This window comes from Peromyscus maniculatus, chromosome 23 (assembly GCF_049852395.1).
Source record: "Peromyscus maniculatus bairdii isolate BWxNUB_F1_BW_parent chromosome 23, HU_Pman_BW_mat_3.1, whole genome shotgun sequence".
Classification (NCBI taxonomy): domain Eukaryota; kingdom Metazoa; phylum Chordata; class Mammalia; order Rodentia; family Cricetidae; genus Peromyscus; species Peromyscus maniculatus.
The window spans coordinates 58430021-58438654 of NC_134874.1; the positions used below are offsets into that span (position 1 = coordinate 58430021).

Sequence of the window (8634 nt, forward strand, 5' to 3'; positions counted from 1 at the left end):
CCTACTAGTCACCAGCTTTGGATGCTGGGAGATCCTGCCAGATGTCAAAGAGCTGAGACAACCAGGTGCCCCAAAGGTGGACCAAGGAGTTTAGCCTGTGGCTCAACCTTGTTTAGGGAGCATCAAAATATTGGACAGCATCAAAATATTGGAGAGCAGTTTAGCAGCCTGAGGCTGTTGGAACAGAGAAATACTCTAGGTTCAGGTCTCTCACAAAAACACATGATAAGAAAAGATATGCACATATATTGAATAAATATAAAGCCAAGGAAACAACAGTCTCAAATTCAATAGAAATATATCTATACAAGTTATACTGTAGGCTGAGGGCAGGGGAAGAGGTTATAAACTCAGATCCAGACATATACAAAAATAACTTACACAGTAACCCCTCCCCTACCCAGCCCCATGTACAGAGGCACTGAACAGCAGTCCTGGAAACCCAGCAATGCAGTCCCAGGCAGAGCTTGCAGAGTGAAGGGGCACCAGCCCAAAGGACAGAGGCCTAGGAGTCGTCCTTGATCTGTTGCAGGTAGACTTTGAGCTCAGCAGCCTGTCTACCATGGTGTGGGCATAGCATAGCCGTCTACCCAGTTCCTCGCAGCAGCCATATTCCTCCAGAAGGCTCAGGCAGTATGTGTGGAAGTCCCGGTTCTTGTTGATGGAGGTCACAGCTGCCATCAGGGGACACAGGATAAGTTTGGTGTGGTCCTTGGAGGGAAGAAGGGAGTGAGTGAAGAGTTCAGCTGGTGCCCGAGGTTGAGGCAAAAGGGAGGAAGACCCCCCACCTGGTGAAAGGACAGCACTTCCACCCCACCCAGCCACCTCAAGTACAGGCCCCTGCACACCTGGAAGAAACCAATCTGTATTGTGCCATTGCTGAGGTATAGGATGAGATGATGGTGTGTATTGTGTGGAGCCATTTTTTCAGGTAGGGCAGCCGGGCCAGCTCATCACCTTCCTGGGGTGTGCTGTTGGCCCCTGCCTTCTGCAGGTGTTCATTCATGTAACTTCAGAAATGCTGGAGGAGAGTGATCTGGTTGGAAAGTTGGGGAAGAGATTCCAGATACCCTGGGGCAGCCCCCATACCCTGCCACACCATCTCTCAGCAGCCAGTTCCCACCTTCTTCACCAAGGAGTCAGGGTGGGAGCTCATGGTGGGGTGAGACTCCATACCATCATGGTCTATGTACTGGAGGCTGTCACCATCATTGTAGAGGTCGAGGCATGCTGAGTCATTAAAGAGTGCCCCTGTACTGTTGTCACAGAGCCTATTCCCTAATGGCAGGGGGAGGGCTGTCTTAGAAAGGCTGGAGGAGGTGGACAAAGGCTGGGAAGAGCTCAGTAGTAGAGCGCTTGCACGCATAAGTTAGTAACATAGACACACAATTACAGACATCACTCACTCGTTCACTCAAAAGCTACCATGGCCACACCATCCCCTGCCCATCCCACATTCTGGAGATACCTACCAAGTCCATATTTCATTGATTGGTCTACCCACTGGCTGACCCAGAAGATGGGGATGCATGCAGGATCCTCAGCCTCTTCTGGGATAGAAACATAGCACTGATTAGGCCAGCCCCTTCTTCTGTCTTCTCAAATAGCCCTCCCCAGAGCTGGGGCAGGCACCCCATGGAACATGGGGAGAGCTCTGAAGGCTCAAACTCAGACACCCAAATGGAAAATTGCAGCCCAGGATGTCAAGTCCCAGTTCGTTCAGTGGGCCCCTTTACTGTGTCCCAGGAACTGTGGTAGGTGTGGATAGGAAAAGAATCCCTAGGCTTCTGGAAGGACCCACGTACCACCCACAGGGATGAAGAGTGATCAAATCAGCTGTGTAGCTAGAGTTTTCCTGCCTTGCCCACAGTCAGGACAAATCTCTATCACAGACGCTCAGACCTGACCAAGTAAACACAGAGACTTATATTGCTTACAAACTGTATGGCCATGGCAGCCTTCTTGCTAACTGTTCTTATATCTTAAATTAATCCATTTCCATAAATCTATACCTTGCCACATGGGTCATGGCTTACCGGCGTCTTCACTTGGTTCTTGTCATGGCGGCGGCTGACATTGCCCCCTCTGCCTTCCTGTTCTTTCTTTTCTCCTCTCTGTTAGTCCCAATTATACTTCCTGCCTAGCCAATGGACAATCAGTGTTTTATTTATTGACCAATTTGACATACAGACCATCCCACAGCACAGCTGCTCTGTCATGAACATCGGGGCTGGTGGAAAGCCTAGTGCCCCAGATTAAAGTGGTGAAGAAACTGAGCAGACTCATTCCTGTAACACTAGGACCATCTCAGTGCACAGGAGTCCCAACTGCAGATACATGAATGTGTTGGGAAGAAATGTTACGGAGAGTTAAGTCAGGTTAGGAAGTGCTGGCAGTGGGGGTCAGGGTGGTGACAGTGGGCACAAAAGCCCTGAGGCTGAAGCTGACCTGAGTCTCTTGAGGACCAAGGGATTAATTCCCTGGGCAGAAAGGAGACAGAAGATGCAGCTGTGCAGAGGTGACCTACCAGTCACCTACAGAGTGAGATGGGGCAGAAACAGGCAGAAGGCACACCAGGAGGGCCTTGGGTGTCTGGCTAACTCATCTGGATGTTGATCTCCAGGAAATGGGCTCTGCTTGCTGACTGAGATGCCCTGCCTTCTCCAGATGGGAAGCCCCTGCAGGACTCACCTTGCCGCACCTCCTTCCCTCTGAGGGCTTGGAGGCTTTGACCCTGTTCAGCGGCTGCTGCATGTCACTGAGGTGGCACTCAATGGCATCATTGTCCCCCAATCCACTGGCTCCTCCTTTTCCCAGGGGTGGTCAGGCAAGGGTCTCTCTACACCTAAGAAGGTGACATAGCCATTAGCCAGGCACAAAACCACTGGAGGGAGCACAGGCTGCCTGCCACAGCCAGCACTCTTCCCACAGTACCATTAGCTCTCACTGCTGTTGGGAACTGAGTCAGGACTGGGTTGGTGTGTCAGGTACATGGTGCTTACTGAGAGGCCACAAAGCTTCAGGAGCTCAGACCTCTGCTCCAACAGCCTGCCCTTCCAGGACAGCAGCTGTTGCTGTCCCTCAGAGAGGAAACTTGGAGGCACAAATTCAAGCAAAGAATGAAGGGCTCCTTGTGAATCCAGGAAGGCAGGAGGATGGGTGAAGCACAGTGTAAGCCTTTTGCTTTGTGTGCCTACAGATAACAGTCTAATAAAATCCACACTGAAGCATTAGTTGGCCTATGGTGACCGGAGCTGTGCTGGTCACTGATGCTGTCTTTATTCTTGAACGATTCACTTCCTCAAACCAGCATGTGTCAGTTCTCCCGTGAAACACGACATTCCCTAAAGTTTCAATTAAAAACAACAGCAACAAAAATCCCACCATGTTGTATTAAGAATTTAAGTGTGAAATAAAATATCCAAGCTCTGATTTTAAAACTGGCTAAAAAGGGGCTGGAGAGATGGCTTAGCCACTAAGAACTCTGGCTATTCTTGTCAAGAACCTGGCTTTGGTCCCCAGCATTCTCATGGAGGCTCACAACCACCTGTAACTCCAGTTCCAAGGAATCCAAGACAATCTTCTGGCCTCTGTGGTCACCAGGCATTCATGTGGTGCACATTCATAGATGCATGCAAAATACCCATTCACAGGAAAAAGAAAATGTGTGTTTGTAGAATATGTAAAATCAAACCTGCCCAAATATAACTATTGGAAATGGAGGAGGACTACTCCAGGATCACATAACATGTTATACAAATCTTTACATTTGGATAATCTGGAAAATGTCTATAATACATTTTCATTTATTGCTATTTACTAAAAACAAAGAATCCTTAAAGTAGCAGTATTTTAATACCTCCCCATAGGATAGGGATCCACAAGTCCAGCACTACAGGAAAGGGTCACAGAAAAGGGGGCTCAGCAATAGTTCAGTTAATAGAGATCTTGTCTAGTGTGAAGCGCTGAATTAGGATTCTCAGCTCCTTATAAACTGGCCATGGTGGCCCACACCTGTAATCTAGCACTCAGGAGACAGAGGCAAAAGGAACAGAAGTTCAAGGTCATCCTTAGCTACTGGGAATTCTAAGCAGACTGGGCCACATGAGACACTGTCTCAAAAATTAAAAGGGGAAAATAAAAAATTACAGTAATAATTACTATACCAAGACCCACATGTGGGTGCTAAAATCAGTGGTCAACGGTTTTTCAAACAACTTCCTGCAAGACACTTGTCAATTATGGAAGAAACAGTATCTGGAGCAGAGACAGCCTTGTCTCCCTGACGCACTGAAAAGAGCACATCCCCTCTGCAGCATTCCTGCTCAGATTGTAGAATCTTTCCTAAATCATGAGGAAGCAACAAATCCAACAGGAAACACACTCCTCAGCAACCTCTGAGCGTGTCAAGGTCACAAGACACAAGGAAAAACCCAGACTGTCACAGGCTGGAGGAAACTAAGAAGCTGAGGTCTCTAAATGCCATGTGCGGTACTGACTTGCATCCTGATACAGAACAAGGTGATGTTAGTGGGGAATCTGTTTGATTGACATGAGGACTGGAGTTTGTTGACAGGATTATCTGGTGGTCAACGTTTTTGTTTTGGTAATTATTCCATGGTACAGTTGTGCTGACAGTGGAGGAAGCTGGGGAAGGGTACATGGGAAGTCAGCCCTATTTTGTTTATAACATTTTTGTATAGCCCTAAAATAATTTCAAAATAAACCAAGTCATTGAGTCAGGAGTGAGGCACACATTTGTAACCCCAGCATTTGGGAGTTCAAGGCTAGCCTGAACAACATGAGACTCTGTCTCAAAGCACCAAAACCAAAACTAAATCATTGCAAGTCATTTACCTAAAAATGTAAATCTAATTAAAACAGATGAACTGAGAACTTTATATTAAATTGGAAGTATATCCACACAGACAAACAAATTCCTTCAAGCTACTTCTCAAAGACTACAACCCTTAATGAAATATAATAAGGTCAAATAAAACTGCAAGAAAAAAATAGTAATTCTAAAAACAGTGGCACACTCATATAAGCCCGGCACCTGGGGGGAGAAGGGGCAGTGAGGCCAGAGATTTCAAACCTAGGCCACTCTTTCCTTCATAGTCTATTAAAAAAAAAAGAAAGGAAGGAGGGAGGGAGTTTAAAAAACCCTAAATAAAAGAATGCTACCAGGTGAGGTGGCTCACACCTTTGATCCCAGCACTTGGAAGGCAGAAGCAGGTGGATCTCTGTGAGCTAGAGGCCAGCTTGAGCTACAGAGTAAGATCTTGTCTTAAAAGAAAAGAAAAACAGAAAAAAGTGAAGATTTATGGGGTTAGATTAATGCTGAGCGTCGTGAAGGTTGTGCTGGTGTCTGTCATGTGTGTTTTCCAGAAGTATACACAGAAGCATTAGCAGCAGAAGAAAGCTCACTCTCAATCAGTTAAGAAAGAAAAACATATAGGGACTATTGATGAAAACATCAAAAGAAATGTAAACAGACTGGGAAAGAGGGTCAGATGCTGCCCGTTCATTCTTTAATCTATTTAATCCTTTGTTTTCTTTTTCAGAAAGTGTTTCTCTAACAGCTCTGGTTGTCCTGGTACTTGCTCTGTAGTCTAGGCGGGCCTCGAACTCACAGATGTACTTTATTTCAAGTGTAAAATGGCAGACTGCTGGAGTTGGCTGTAGTGCCATTTCAAAAGTGAGATGTGCTGACAAACCTGTAATCCAGAGCCCTAGGCAGGAGGACTGACTCCAGAGCAGCCTGGTGACGATGAGAGACCTTCTCTGACAGACAAAACACAAGCCCTCAAAGGGGTGAAGGTACAGAGTGAACAATGGTGGCTGAGAGTGAGAACTGAGGACAGGTGTCGTGTTATACTCCATGTTTATACCTGACAAGTTCCAGTGTTCTCAACAGAACATGCAAGAGAGATGATAGAGACTTTTAAAAGTAATCAAATAGAATTTCCTGGGCTTGGTGTTCAGTCCATTTTCTCCTTATCCGGTGCAATTGGTTGATTCAGTCTGTTTTTCCTGGAAGGCCAAAGGTCAAAAGAACCAAGGACTAGACCTCAAGGATAGGACCCACCTCTGGGTACAGAGTAAGGTGCATGCACCCTGAAAATCTGGGCACTCTGGGGTCTACTCTACCAAGACCAAGCTTCACCTTTCTTGAGGACCATGAGAGGCTTCCTGCTGCTGGGGTCCAGGCTGCTGGGGTCCAGGCTGCTGGGAGCTACTGAAAACCTTGTTGTGATGGTGAGGCAGGTGATGGGGAGACGCACAGGGATATACCCAAAAGTGAAGAACTCGTCGTTGAGCAACTCGTGAATGGTGGGGCGGGCAGTGGGTTCTATCTGAAGCATCTTCTGAATGAGGGAGGCAGCCACGGGATTGATGTGCTGGAGGGGAGAGGCAGAGCCTAAGTGAGATGAGAAAGGAATCCCACCTGACATGCAGCTGCTCCTGTCTCAGTGGCCACAAGCTCCACCAGGCCTTCCACCCCAGCTTTAGCAAGGACCAATGTCACCCTGCTGGTGAGAAGGATCATTTCATGCCACTTGGAACTCAATATTAACTGGGGACGATTTCCCCAGCTTGCCCTTGCAAAGCACATTAGTAATTTACTACCAGAGGGGCCTCCAGGTTCCCAGACCTGTGTTTAAATCCCAGTTCTGCCCCCAGGATTCCAGCTCTGACAAATAGCCTGGGCTTCCTGGGCCCACCAAGGCATATCTTTAGAATGGGGGAGGAGTACAACACCTGGGGCCCCACCAGGTGGGACAACTGGTGTATGAGATATAACCTAGAACAGGCCTGTCAGAGCATTAACTCTAGGCTTCTTATGTCCCAGGAATGCAGTCTTGTATATTAATTCATTTGGCTCTCACAAAAACTCCTAAAAGACTCTCTCGCACTCTATAGTTTGAATTGAGACAGGATCTCACTACATTGCTGAGGCTAGCCTGGAACTTGTGATCCCCCTGCCGCAGCCTTACAAAAGTTAAGACTACTTGAGGAATTCCCCAGCTCTGGGCTGCAGTAAGAGAGGACTCCCCAAGGACCCCAGAGGCCACTGCTATCCACCACAGGCCACAGTGATGGGACTATTGCCTACCATCAGCATTTAGGCTTAGCTAATTCTCCCATCAGTACTCATCAGTGCTTCCAAAGTTTTATTGAAAGTCAGCCAGGGACTGAATTAAACCCAGGTTCAGAACTGAGACTCCACAGTCCTAACAAGCCCTCAGGTGTTGATAGTTTGGGTCTGTGCATGCTTTTAGTAAGCAGCAAAGAGCTGGAGGAAGAAGTGTAGAAACTTTCTGGTCCATTCTCTGGACCATAAGTCCAAGCTACAGGAGGAATCCTACAGCCTACACCAGACTGATAGGGAATTAGGGCTTCATGTGGGCAGCCTGCTCGCTGAAATAGCCTTTGTATAAGGGGCACCCAAAGGTGCCCCTTTGCCAGAAAGTTTCCAGTGTGGGTGCCCCAGCCCGGCAGCAGAAACACCCAATCTCTCCTGACAGAGCTCCAAAATCACAAACACAAAGTCACTGTCCTGGAAAACGCTGTGGAAGCCTAAGATGTGTTGGTGTGCGAGGCTGCGACAAATGGAAATCTCTGTAGACATCTCCTTCTGGAGGGATGAGCAGCAAAGACTTAGGCATGACTTTGCCTGTGAACACCTCCTTTGTGTCTGGGTCTGAGATCTCAAAGCATTTGGCAAAGCCTCCTTTACTCAGAAAGCAGCCCCTTACATACTGGTGCCTGCTGAGTGGGTCCAATAAGACCTCCGAAATCTCAACAGTGGGGCAGCCACTGGGACACTGGGAACTGCATCTCCCTGAAGAGTGGATTTCTGGAGGTTGGCTGGTGCTCAAGCCAGGTTTCCAGCTTTGGCCTCTGAGGAGGTTGCTGTGAAACCCCAGCCCTGGATCATATTTCCTTGAGAACTAGGGTTTCCTGGAGAGAAACCTGTGGTAGCGGGCTTACCTCCTACTTTGCTGGACACAGACCCTTCATGCTGGGGAAGTGGGCACACTGCCATCTGGACTTCCTGCAGAACTCCTACTTCTGCTGTCTCAGGCCACACCTGCAAGTCGCCACCCTGTGTCTCCTGATGTAGAGAGCTCATCACTTTTTTTTTTTTTTTTTTTTTTTTTTTTTTTTTTTTTTTTTTTGGTTTTTCGAGACAGGGTTTCTCTGCGTAGCTTTGCGCCTTTCCTGGAGCTCACTTGGTAGCCCAGGCTGGCCTCGAACTCACAGAGATCCGCCTGGCTCTGCCTCCCGAGTGCTGGGATTAAAGGCGTGCGCCACCAACGCCCGGCGAGAGCTCATCACTTTAAAGAGGAAGGACATGGGGAAGGGACTCTAGGAGAACTTGAAATATGCAGCACTTAAGCTAGACCTTCTGTGCATCCCTCTCTCCATGGCTCCTCCCTCTTCCATCCTCTCTAGATTCCTCCCTTAGCCATCTTTAGTGCTGCTTCTGAAATCTCTGATTATTGTCCTCTGCTCAACTGTGTCACTTTATTTAGAAGCAGGTTTGTACTGTGGCACTGGTGATTTTAAAGTCAGACTTTTAAATTTGCACACCCATACAGTGAAACAAGATAATGTGCCAATTGCAAA

General features: G+C 47.6%; 1 pseudogene; it reads right to left on the minus strand.

Annotated features, from left to right (window-relative positions):
- Positions 1-396: 396 nt before the first annotated feature.
- Positions 397-6755, minus strand: LOC102907831 (serine/threonine-protein kinase PLK1-like; annotated as a pseudogene).
- Positions 6756-8634: the final 1879 nt, after the last annotated feature.